The sequence below is a fragment of the Canis lupus genome, chromosome 31 (genome assembly GCF_011100685.1).
Source record: "Canis lupus familiaris isolate Mischka breed German Shepherd chromosome 31, alternate assembly UU_Cfam_GSD_1.0, whole genome shotgun sequence".
In the NCBI taxonomy this organism is placed as follows: Eukaryota; Metazoa; Chordata; class Mammalia; order Carnivora; family Canidae; genus Canis; species Canis lupus.
The window spans coordinates 35,390,639-35,400,855 of record NC_049252.1 but is presented as its reverse complement, the minus strand read 5'-3'; the positions used below and the strand labels follow the sequence as shown (position 1 = coordinate 35,400,855).

Genomic DNA, 10,217 nt, shown 5'->3' with positions numbered 1-10,217 from the left:
CATCCCCTTTAGCCTTTTGGGTCTCCTAGAAGGGCGGGGAGGAGCTAGGCAACCCTTGCGAAGATCACAGGTCCACCCAAACACTAGGCTGCGATCGCAGGTTCTGTGACCCGCACGGTCCCCATCCCAGGACAGCACCGTCCTCCCTTCCACACACACAGCTGTGCAGTCATCTCTCGGCCTTCACTCACCAGCAGGGCAGCAAACCTCAGGTGTGCGTCTTACACTCTACATCTGGATCTGCTCTGCTCCCCCCCTCCACTGGTCTGGTATGTCCTCCTTTCGAAGCTTGCAAATAATGTGAAGGGGATGGTCATAGGATTGCTGTGACTTCGGCAAGACGATGAAATCCATGCCTGACACAGAGTAGACTTGCTGGGAATCTTAGCTGCGGCCGATAAAGGTGCTGGGTTTGGCTCTTTGGCTCCTGAGCGGGGCCTGGCGTCGTTCTCCTCAGCAAAGGTGATTTCTCCGTCTTCCTGGGACGCTCAGCCAGCAGGGGTCCTGTGTTTTCTTGATGACGAAGAGATCTTTCTGGTTCTCCGGAGGCCACATGACCACCGGCCAAGGCCGTGGGGGCTACATTTGCTGCAATAATGCAGAGAAAGTGCAACAGGACTGCCAGGTGTGTGGCAGGCCCACACCCTTCATATGAAGCAGCTGTGATCACAGTATTGTTTTTATCCTTTTTTAAGATTTTATTTACTTATTCATGAGAGACACAGAGAGAGAGGCAGAGACACAGGCAGAGGGAGAAGCAGGCTCCATGCAGGGAGCCCGACGCGGGACTCGATCCTGGGACCCTGGGAGCACGCCTGAGCCGAAGGCACTGAGCCGCCCCTGACAGTATTGCATTTAATCACACAGAGAGTGTGTCATTCACTTGCAAAAAAAGTAGATGACGCTATCCACTATGTTCTCCTACACTAACAACACTGTTTCTGGACTTTTCCCTTCATTCCAATCCGTGCCACGAGGCATCTATGTAAAATATCACCGGCGTGAAATAGGAGGGAAATGTTCCTATTTCATCCGTGCGTTCCATAGCCAGCTTCCATCTCCTTCCCGCCGAGGAAGATCTGAGGGCCTGGTGGATGAGCCTCAGCACCTTCTATCGGCTCCTCACAGAAGGCAGGGCATACAGGACTTCCCCAGCGTGGCTCTTTTTAGAAGAAAATTAGTTGGTTTTTTTTTTAAGGGAGGTGTGCAAAAGCTGAATCTTCTGATGCGCACGTGCATCATGCACTGTGTCCCCCGGTTTGGAATAATGCTCTGGAAACACATGCTTTCCCCCCCCATAAAAAAGCCCCCAGGGAGTACATGATGTGACTGTTTAGGTAGGGTTACCTGTACGCGTGGTCAGTGACAAGCTGGGAGAGATGCTTTCACCTGGACAAGGGGACCCCTGGGACCCCTGGGACCCCAGCCGAGCGGGGCTGGAATAGTGAAGTGCTTTCTAAGAAAAGCAATGAGAGTGGGACCCCTGGGTGGCTCAGCAGTTGAGGGTCTGCCTTTGGCTCAGGGCGTGATCCCAGGGTCCTGGGATTGAGTCCCGCATCAGGCTACCTGCAGGGAGCCTGCTTCTTCCTCTGCCTCTCTCTCTCTCTCTCTCTCTCTCTCTCTCTCTCTGTGTCTCCTGAATAAATAAGGAAAATCCTTAAAAAAAAAAAAAAAAAAAAAGAAAGAAAGAAAAAAGCAATGAGAGCCTGACAGAAACCACTTTCTTGCCTCTCGCCATGCATCGGTGTGGCCAGCACCCCAGAGTCCTGTCTGTCGTCTCCTCCTTCTGTCTGTTTTCATGCCCAGCCCCATCCCAAGCAGACCAGACGTCAGCGGGTGCTGTGGGCCAGAAGGGGGAGGCTGCTTGCCTTTGCACTGACCTATGGTTGTGACCTCACTGTCCGAATACTTTGGCAACCAAGGGGCCACGTGAGGTTTCAAGAAATGCTCGGCCTTCAAATTCCTGCCTTGTTACAAGTTACAAAACGCTTGGTTGTCACATTGCGGTCCCTCCGGAGGTGAGTCAGGCTTCCCGCTCCTCGCTACTCACAGGTGGAGAGCTTCCCAGGGCCCCCTGCCTCTCCGGGTTTGCTCTGTGACAGGCTGGTGGGCACTGCACACGCAGATGCATGTGTAACAGCCCGCTACCCACACTGTCTCACTCCTGGCGATGCCATTTCATTGGGGAGGGCCTGGGAGAGGTTTGGCTGTCAGAAGGGGGGTGCAACAGGGCCTGGGAGAGGTTTGGCTGTCAGAAGGGGGGTGGGCCTGGGGTCCCAGGCACCTACTGGGTGCTGTGCAACGTGTGTGCGGTGTGTGTGCACGTGTGTGAGATGCATATGCGGTGTGTGATATGTGTGTTGCATGGACTGTATGTTGGGTATTAATGTGTGTTGTATGTGCACATGTGTGAGCATGTGTGATGTATGTGTGGTGTGTGATGTGTGTGGTGTGTGTGCACCTGTGCGATATGTGTGTGGTGTACGTCTGTGCATGTGCATGTGTGTGTTACACTCTCGCCCTTCCCAGGTGAGGGTCGGGGGCTTCAAGGGAATGACTCATATACACTGGGAAAGGGAGCAGAGGATAGCGACAGAGCCCCGCACTCTTTCCCCCAAATACTTAAGGTGCCAGTGTCTTCCTCTTGCTCCTGAACTAAGGCTGGTCACTCAGATTGTCTCGTAATCACAGAAGTTTTTTCTACAAAGTAACACTGACACATACACATTCAATGGAGGATCACTTAAGTGAAAAAGCAATTTTGTCTGTTTTTATTGGAGAAAAGTGTTTGATGTTGCACTATAAAAACTTCAAATAGAATAGGCAAATTCTACTGAATACAAACAACAAATTAAGAGCTACCTTATGAGTTACTATGCTTATTTTTTTATTTTATGTTTTTAAAAGATTTTATTTATTTATTTGAGAGAGAAAGATCACAGAAGGAGAGGGAGAAGCAGACTTCACATTGACCAGGGAGCCCCAGGTGGGGCTGGATCCCAGGACCCCAAGACCATGACCCAACTTGAAGGCAGACACTTAACCGGCTGAGCTGAGCCACCCAGGCGCCCCAACCATATTATGTTTAGAAGAGGGGTAGGAGATCCTAAAATGGAGATCCGAAGAAAGATGGGAAGGAAGGTCAACTGTGAGTTTGCATGGGCTCCAGGAAACTACCCTCTAACTAATTCTCATTTACAAATTCTACAAGTATATTCCATTCCAGTGGGTGACACTCGACTGGTCTAACTGGTCTACCCATGAGGTGCTATCCCACTGCCTTAATTCCTGTACTTCTATCATGAGGCTTAAAATCTGGTAGTATCATCTTCCAACTTTGCTCTTCTTTTTCATGATTTTCTTCAATATTCCAGGTCCTTTGAATTTCTCAGTCCATTAAAATTTTGAATTCGGATTGTTAATTTTTCCCAAAAATATCTGCTGGGATTTTGACAGGAATTTTACTGATATTACTACAAAATGTGGGGACCTTAAAATATTCCAATTGAGTTATATATTTCATTAAAAAACTTCTGTAGTGTCTGGTTTGCAGTATAGAGTTCATGCATATCATTGGTTAGATTTGTTCTCAAGCATTGTTATTTTCTAATATGATTTGCAATGATATTTAAATTTTTCATGTTGTGATTCTTTGTTGATAGTATCTAGACAAACATTTGATACTTCTATATTTATCATTTGTTCAGCAAATTTGGTAAATTCACTTTTTAATGCTGTTACTTCTGCAGATTCACTTTGCTTTTTAAATATACAATCATGTCATCTGTGAATAATGACAGTTTTATTTGGTTCCTTCTAACATTTAGACATTTCATTCTTTATCTTGCTTTTTTGCACTGTGTAGGGTCTCAAGCACAATGTTGGATGGAAGTGATGACAGTGGAATCCTTGTTTTTTTTTTTTTTTCTAAATTTTAGAGAAGGATTTTAATATTTCATCACTAAGTATTATATTAGCTGTTGGGTATTTTTTGGTAAACATCTTCAACAGACTAAAGAAGATTCCTTCCATTTCTAGTTTGCAGAAAGTTTTTTTTTTTTTTTAATATCATGAATGTTGTTGGATCCTATCGATGGCTTTTCTGCATCCACCGAGATGAACATATCATTTTTCTCCTTTATTCTTTTAACGTAGTGCATTAAACAGATCAATTGTCAATGTTAACGCATCCTTTTATTCCTAGAATAACCTTCCTGTGACCATATTTTGTCTTTTATATATAGGACTGGATTTTATTTTATTTTATTTAACAACAAGTTTATACTTCAATTCCAGTTATTTAACATAAAGTGGAATTTTCGCTTCGGTGTTAATGTGGTAATTTTAAAAAAGACTTTTGCATCTATAGACAAAAGAGAGGTTGGCCCATAACTTTCCTTCCTTGAAATGACCATGTCTGGTTTTATCATCAAGATTTGGGGCACTTGGTTAGTCCAGTTGGTTAAGTGTCTGACTCTTGGTTTCAGCTTAGGTCATGACCTCAGGGTATTGCAGTGAGCCTTGTGTTGGGCTTAGTGCAGGGTCTGCTTAAGATTCTCTCCCCCTCTCGCTCTGCTCCCACCCTGTACATGCTCATTTTCTCTCTAAAGATAAATAAATAATTTTAAAAATCTTATAAAATTATTTGGGATGAATTCCTCAGTCCTGTATTTTCTAAAACTGGTTTGTAAAAAAAAAAAAAAACAAAACTTTTATTTATTCCTTAAATATTTTGAAGAGTTCACCCATGAGGTCACCTTAGTTTGAAATTTTTGGTGGAAAATTTTTAATGAGATCAACTCTTTAGAAAATATTGAATTTTTCAGGTTTTCTGATTTTTTCTGACAGTTTTAGTAGTATGTGTTTTAAAAATCTTGTCCATTTAATTTTTGAAAGAATTGGCATAAAATCATTAATAATACTTTCTTCTTATTTTTTAAAGCCCATTGGATTTGTAGTAATGTTCTTTTTAAAATATTGATACTGGTTATTTTTGTCTTTTTTCATTTTTCTTGGATGGTCTTATAGGTGGTTTAACAATACCATTAATCTTTGCAAAGTATCTACTGGCTTTATTGATTTTCTCTATTAAATGTTTGCTTTCTATTAAATTGATTTCTGTTCTTAATTTTACTCTTTCTGTCTTTTGACTTTTGTTGGGTTTAATTTTCTTTTCTTTTTTTTTTAGCTTATTCAGATGCAATTTTAGATAATTAATTATTTTAAAACACATTTATTCAAAGCCATAAATTTTCTCCTGCTTCTTTGGCATTATTCTACAAGATTGGAAATGTTAAATCTTCATTATTATTTCGTTGAAAACATTTTCTAATTTCCATTTTGGTTCCTTATTTGACTCAGTGTTATTTAGACATGTTTAATTTTCAAGTGCTTGAGAATATTTTAGTTACCTGTCATTGATAGTCCAAGTTGATCCTACTGGGGCAGAGAATGAATAGGCTTTGTATGATTTTGACTCTTTGGAATTTGCTGAGATCTACTTTATGGCCCACCCTATTCATTTATTTTGCTGAATGTTCTATATGAACTGGAAACATATGTATTTGGTATGTCAGGATTAGTTTTCCATAATGTTGATTGGGTCAATGCAATTAATCATCTTGTTTAATTCTTCTGTAGCCTATTTCCCCCCCGCCCCGGTTGTTGTCTATTCTATCAGTTACCAGGAGAGATTTGGTAAAATCTTTTTTTTTTTTTTTTTTTTGAGATTTGGTAAAATCTTGATAGCACATTGTTTATTTTTCTTTTTACTTCTGCAAAGGTCTGTATTAGGTACGTTTTAGTTGTGTTATTAAGTGCATACACATTTAGGATTAGTTTTATCTTCTGGCTCACTGGATCCTTGTATTATTATGGTAGGTCCTTCCTAGTCTCTGAAACAAGAATGTTAGTACTATAGAATATGGCCGCAACAGCCTCTCCTGGTTCTGTTTGAGCATTGTAGTCACTTTCATCTTTTTACTTTTCCATGACAATATTCATATATTATTGTCTTTTGCAACCACTAAATTATTGGTGCTTGTTTTTTAATAAATTATTTGTCATTTAATTAGATTGTATAGTCCTTTTGTAGGGAATGTAATTAATAATATAGTTGATTTTAATTTTATCATCTTTTCGTTGTTTTCTATCCATCCCATCTGTTGTTGGTTTTTTAAAATTTATCCTTTCCTGATTTTTTCAAAGTTTTTCACTCTTTTAGATTTTTGTTTATATATTCTTACTATTGTTATAGCCGTACTTTAGGAAATTAATGATCATTCCAGATAAATACTTACCTTTACCACTTCTGGAATAATGGAAGAGTCCTATCCCAGTATGATTCTACCCATGCTCAGCACCTGTGTGCTTGTCCTCATACATTTGTGCTTCTGCATATGCTATAAACCACAGAAAATACTATCATCACTTTTTGGATTAATTCGTTATTAAGATTAAGTTATTTTCGTTAAACAGTTAACATCATTTGTGTTTACCCTTGTATCGACTCCTGCCAAGACTCTTCAAAGTTCTATTCTTTTATCAAGGTTCATTTGCCTTCAGCCTGAAGAACTGCCTTTAGTATTGTTATTTATCATTCCAATCTCTGGCAGCAAATTGATTTAGCATTTACTTTCCTAAATATATCTTTATTTCATGCATTTTTGAAGGACACTTATGAATTTATGATGGAATAAAATTCTAGGTTGGAAGGTCTTTTTTTCTTCCCTCAGCAATTTAAAGACATCACCTGTTGTTTCTGGCTTCCACATATTGCTTTTTGGAAGGTTATATGTCTTTTCTTGTTGGAAAGATTTTCTTCCTGTATCTGGTTTTCACTATTTTAAATAAACCTGTTCTGGTATGATTTTTTTTTTTAGAGGGAATAATTATCCTGCTGATGTCTTACTGAGTTTCTATAATATGTGGATTGAGACCTTTTATCAGTTTTGAGAAATTCTTAGCCATTATCCCTTCAAATATTTTTCTGCCCACCCTCTCTCCTCCTCGCTTTCTGGAACTCCAATTACACATTTATTAGAACTTTGAACTATGTCTTGATTTGTCCATGCTTTGAATTGTTTTTCCATTCTTTTAATGTGTTTCAGTCTAGATATTTTCCGTGTACCATCACTGAATTCATTACTGCTGTTTTCTGCTATGTTGAGTCTTCTGTTAAGTCTATACAACCTCAGATATTTATTTTTTCCATTCTATTTTATTTTATTAAAAATTTCTTTTTATTTAAATTCAATTTGCCAGCATAAGCCTCAGATATTTAAAAAAAATTCCAGAATGTCCACTTGATTATGTTGTATACTCCTACTTTACAGTAATACTCTCTATCCTTTCATTAATTTTACTAATATTTTTCTTTCTATGACTTAACATATTAATTATAGTTATTTTAAAGTCCTTGTCAACTGTGTTCAATATCTGGATCTTCTGTGTGTGTGCCTCTATTTTTTGAATATTTATCATCTTCTTTAAAATAAACTTTTTATTTTAGAATAGTTTTATGGTTACAAAAAGGTATGAAAATAATGCCAAGATTTTCTATGTGTTCTGAACCCAGTTTCCCTTATTACCATTATAATTCTTGAAAGATTTTACTTATTTATTTATTAGATAGATAGATAGATAGATAGATAGATAGATAGATAGATAGAGATTGAGAGAGAGAGAGAGAGAGAACAAGCAGGAAGGAGCAGCAGAGGAAGAGGGAGAAGCAGATGCCCCCTGAGCAAGGAGCCTGATGTGGGGCTCCATCCCAGGACCCTGGGATCATGACCTGAAGCCAAAGGCAGACACTTAACCAACTGATCCACCCAGGCATCCCATTCCCATGCACATATCTAGGATACATATCGTCAATGTGACTTCATGATTGGTGTTAACCTTAGTCCTCAGCTGTGTTCTACAGACTCCTCCATATTGCACTTTTTTGGAAGGAAAATACTAAGCACAGTCCATGCTTAAGTAGGAGTTATGCTCTGCTTTCCTAAAGATAAAGTATCTACATAAATTATTTGGGATTCTTCTGCATGGGAGATTTGTCTGTTCTCTACTCACTTTTCAATCATTTGTTAATATTTGGTATAGACTAATGGGTATATATGTTATATTTTATAATCCAATATTACTTTATTTTTATGCCTAAATTATTCTAGCTTTGACCAGTTGATTCATCAGTTCCTTTGACATATCCTACAATTTCTTTTTTTTTTTTTTTGAGCATTTCTTTACATTCTGTTAACACAAAAAGCTGCAGGCTTATCTTCAGGATTTTCTGCTCTGATCCTAGAATCAGACATTTCTCCAGGGAGTCTTGGTTGCTTTGATTAGAAAGTGGTATTAGAAACCAAGTTTTGGGGCTAGATATGCTACTTGACAACTTATCGACAAACATTTCCATACATAACTGTGTCTGTATTCAGCTAAATGTGAGTTTATACTGGTGGCTCTAACTTTAATCCATTATTACCTGGATCATTCTAGCCCCCTCCTTGCTTATCTGTAACCTCCCACTGCAACAGTGGGACACCTGCCACTCTTGCTGAGTTGTGTTAGTTCTGGTATGCACCTGTAGTGTCTTCAGAATTAACCCATAGTCCTGGGGGGGGAACAAGATTACTTTTAGACTTACCAGTTTCACTCACTCCCAAAGCTTAGGTTAGTATATTTTTTCACCCTTCTCTTCACTGAGTTTGTTTCATACAGTTTAATATAGCTCGGTCCTTTTGTTATATTCTACATTCCATGCTGGGATCACTGAGCTCCTAAGTGACTTAAAATTTGTATACATTAAGTTTCCCTCTTTGTGTGATAAAGTTTAATGGGTTTTGGCAAGTACATAGTACCATGTATCCAACAATACAGTATCAGAGAGAATTGTTTCACCAAGTCCAAATGTAGGGCTACTCCACGTATACTAAACTGTATGTTGAATTTCATCAAGGCCAGCACTACTTAAGTATTCGACATGGTATAAGGTTCCTAGGTGCCCCTTCCAGACATGACAACATCTAATGTGTATTTTTTTTGCGTCTCGTTTGAAGTGTATAATATCAGAGGATATTTTGCTTATATAGAATTATAAGTTGATTCTTTTTTTCCCCAAATTTTAATATTTAATTTCACATTCTTCTTACTTAACGCTGTTTCTGATGAGACACCTGCTGTAATTTTATCCTTGTTCCACTGTAAGTTAGATGATTTCTTTTCCCCTGGCTTTTTTTCAAGATTTTTTTCTCTTTCTTTTTCTTTTCTTTCTTTCTTTTCTTTTCTTTTTTTTTTTTTGTGGTTTGAATTCAGTGTGTTTGGTATTTTGGGGAGAGGGGTGGTGTTATCTCACTAGGTGTTCTTTGACCTTCCTGGGTCTGTGGCTTAGCATCTGCTATTTATTTTGGAAAATTCTTGGCCATTATTATGTCAAATGTTCTCTATTTCTTCTGGTGTACCAATTGCACATATGGTACAACTTTGAAATCATTCCACAGTTTTTGGATATTCTATTTCTGGATTGCTTTCTTTCATTCCTTTTTTTCTTTTTGAATTTCAGTTTGGGAAGTTTTTCTTGATTTGTCTTCAAGTTCACGAGTGCCTTGGCTCTCTTGCATCGACAGATGAGCCCATCCACATAGCCTTCGTTTCTCTTACAGTATTATTCCTAACATTTGTCTTTTTATTCTTAGAGTTTCCAACTCCGTGCTTACATCACTCATCTGTTTTTTTGCATGTTGTCTGCATTTTTCTCCTATACACATTAGCAGAGAAATCATATTTTAAATATCCATCTTTTCAGATTTTGCTTCTTCTTGCTTTTTTTGGACTCCTGGTAATTTATTGTGGAGAGCTGGATATAGCATGTCAGCTGGCTGTAACAGGTACTAAAGTATATGGTGCTAGGTGTTATGTTAATCTGGACAAGAGTGCTTGATACTTGTTGCACTAGGTGCCAGAAACTTCCTACGCCTTCAGTGTCATTGTTTTCTCCTCCCATACTGACTTAGAGCTTCCCTAGTTACTCTTCCCTATATAAAGTCTGTGTTCTGCAGCCCTTTCATCTTTAACCCACTGTTTTTTCATACTGTAGCCCTGCTAGTATGGAGGTAAGGTATGGGGGATGGGAAGCATTTTATAATCTCATGGTTTAGTCTCGCTGTTTAGTGGGGCTGTGACCTTCACAGGTGTTTCTCTAGCAGCCTAGTTTCTCC

The 10,217-nt window shown here is 38.8% G+C and overlaps 1 long non-coding RNA gene across 2 annotated transcripts in view; it reads left to right on the top strand.

Moving 5' to 3' along the window:
- Positions 1-1,926: 1,926 nt before the first annotated feature.
- LOC106558093 overlaps positions 1,927-10,217 on the top strand; it is a 31,602-nt gene continuing 23,311 nt past the window's right edge. For both annotated transcript variants that reach the window (XR_005382422.1, XR_005382421.1), the window contains exon 1: positions 1,927-2,018. This is a non-coding gene — a long non-coding RNA (uncharacterized LOC106558093). The remainder of the gene's footprint in view (positions 2,019-10,217) is intronic.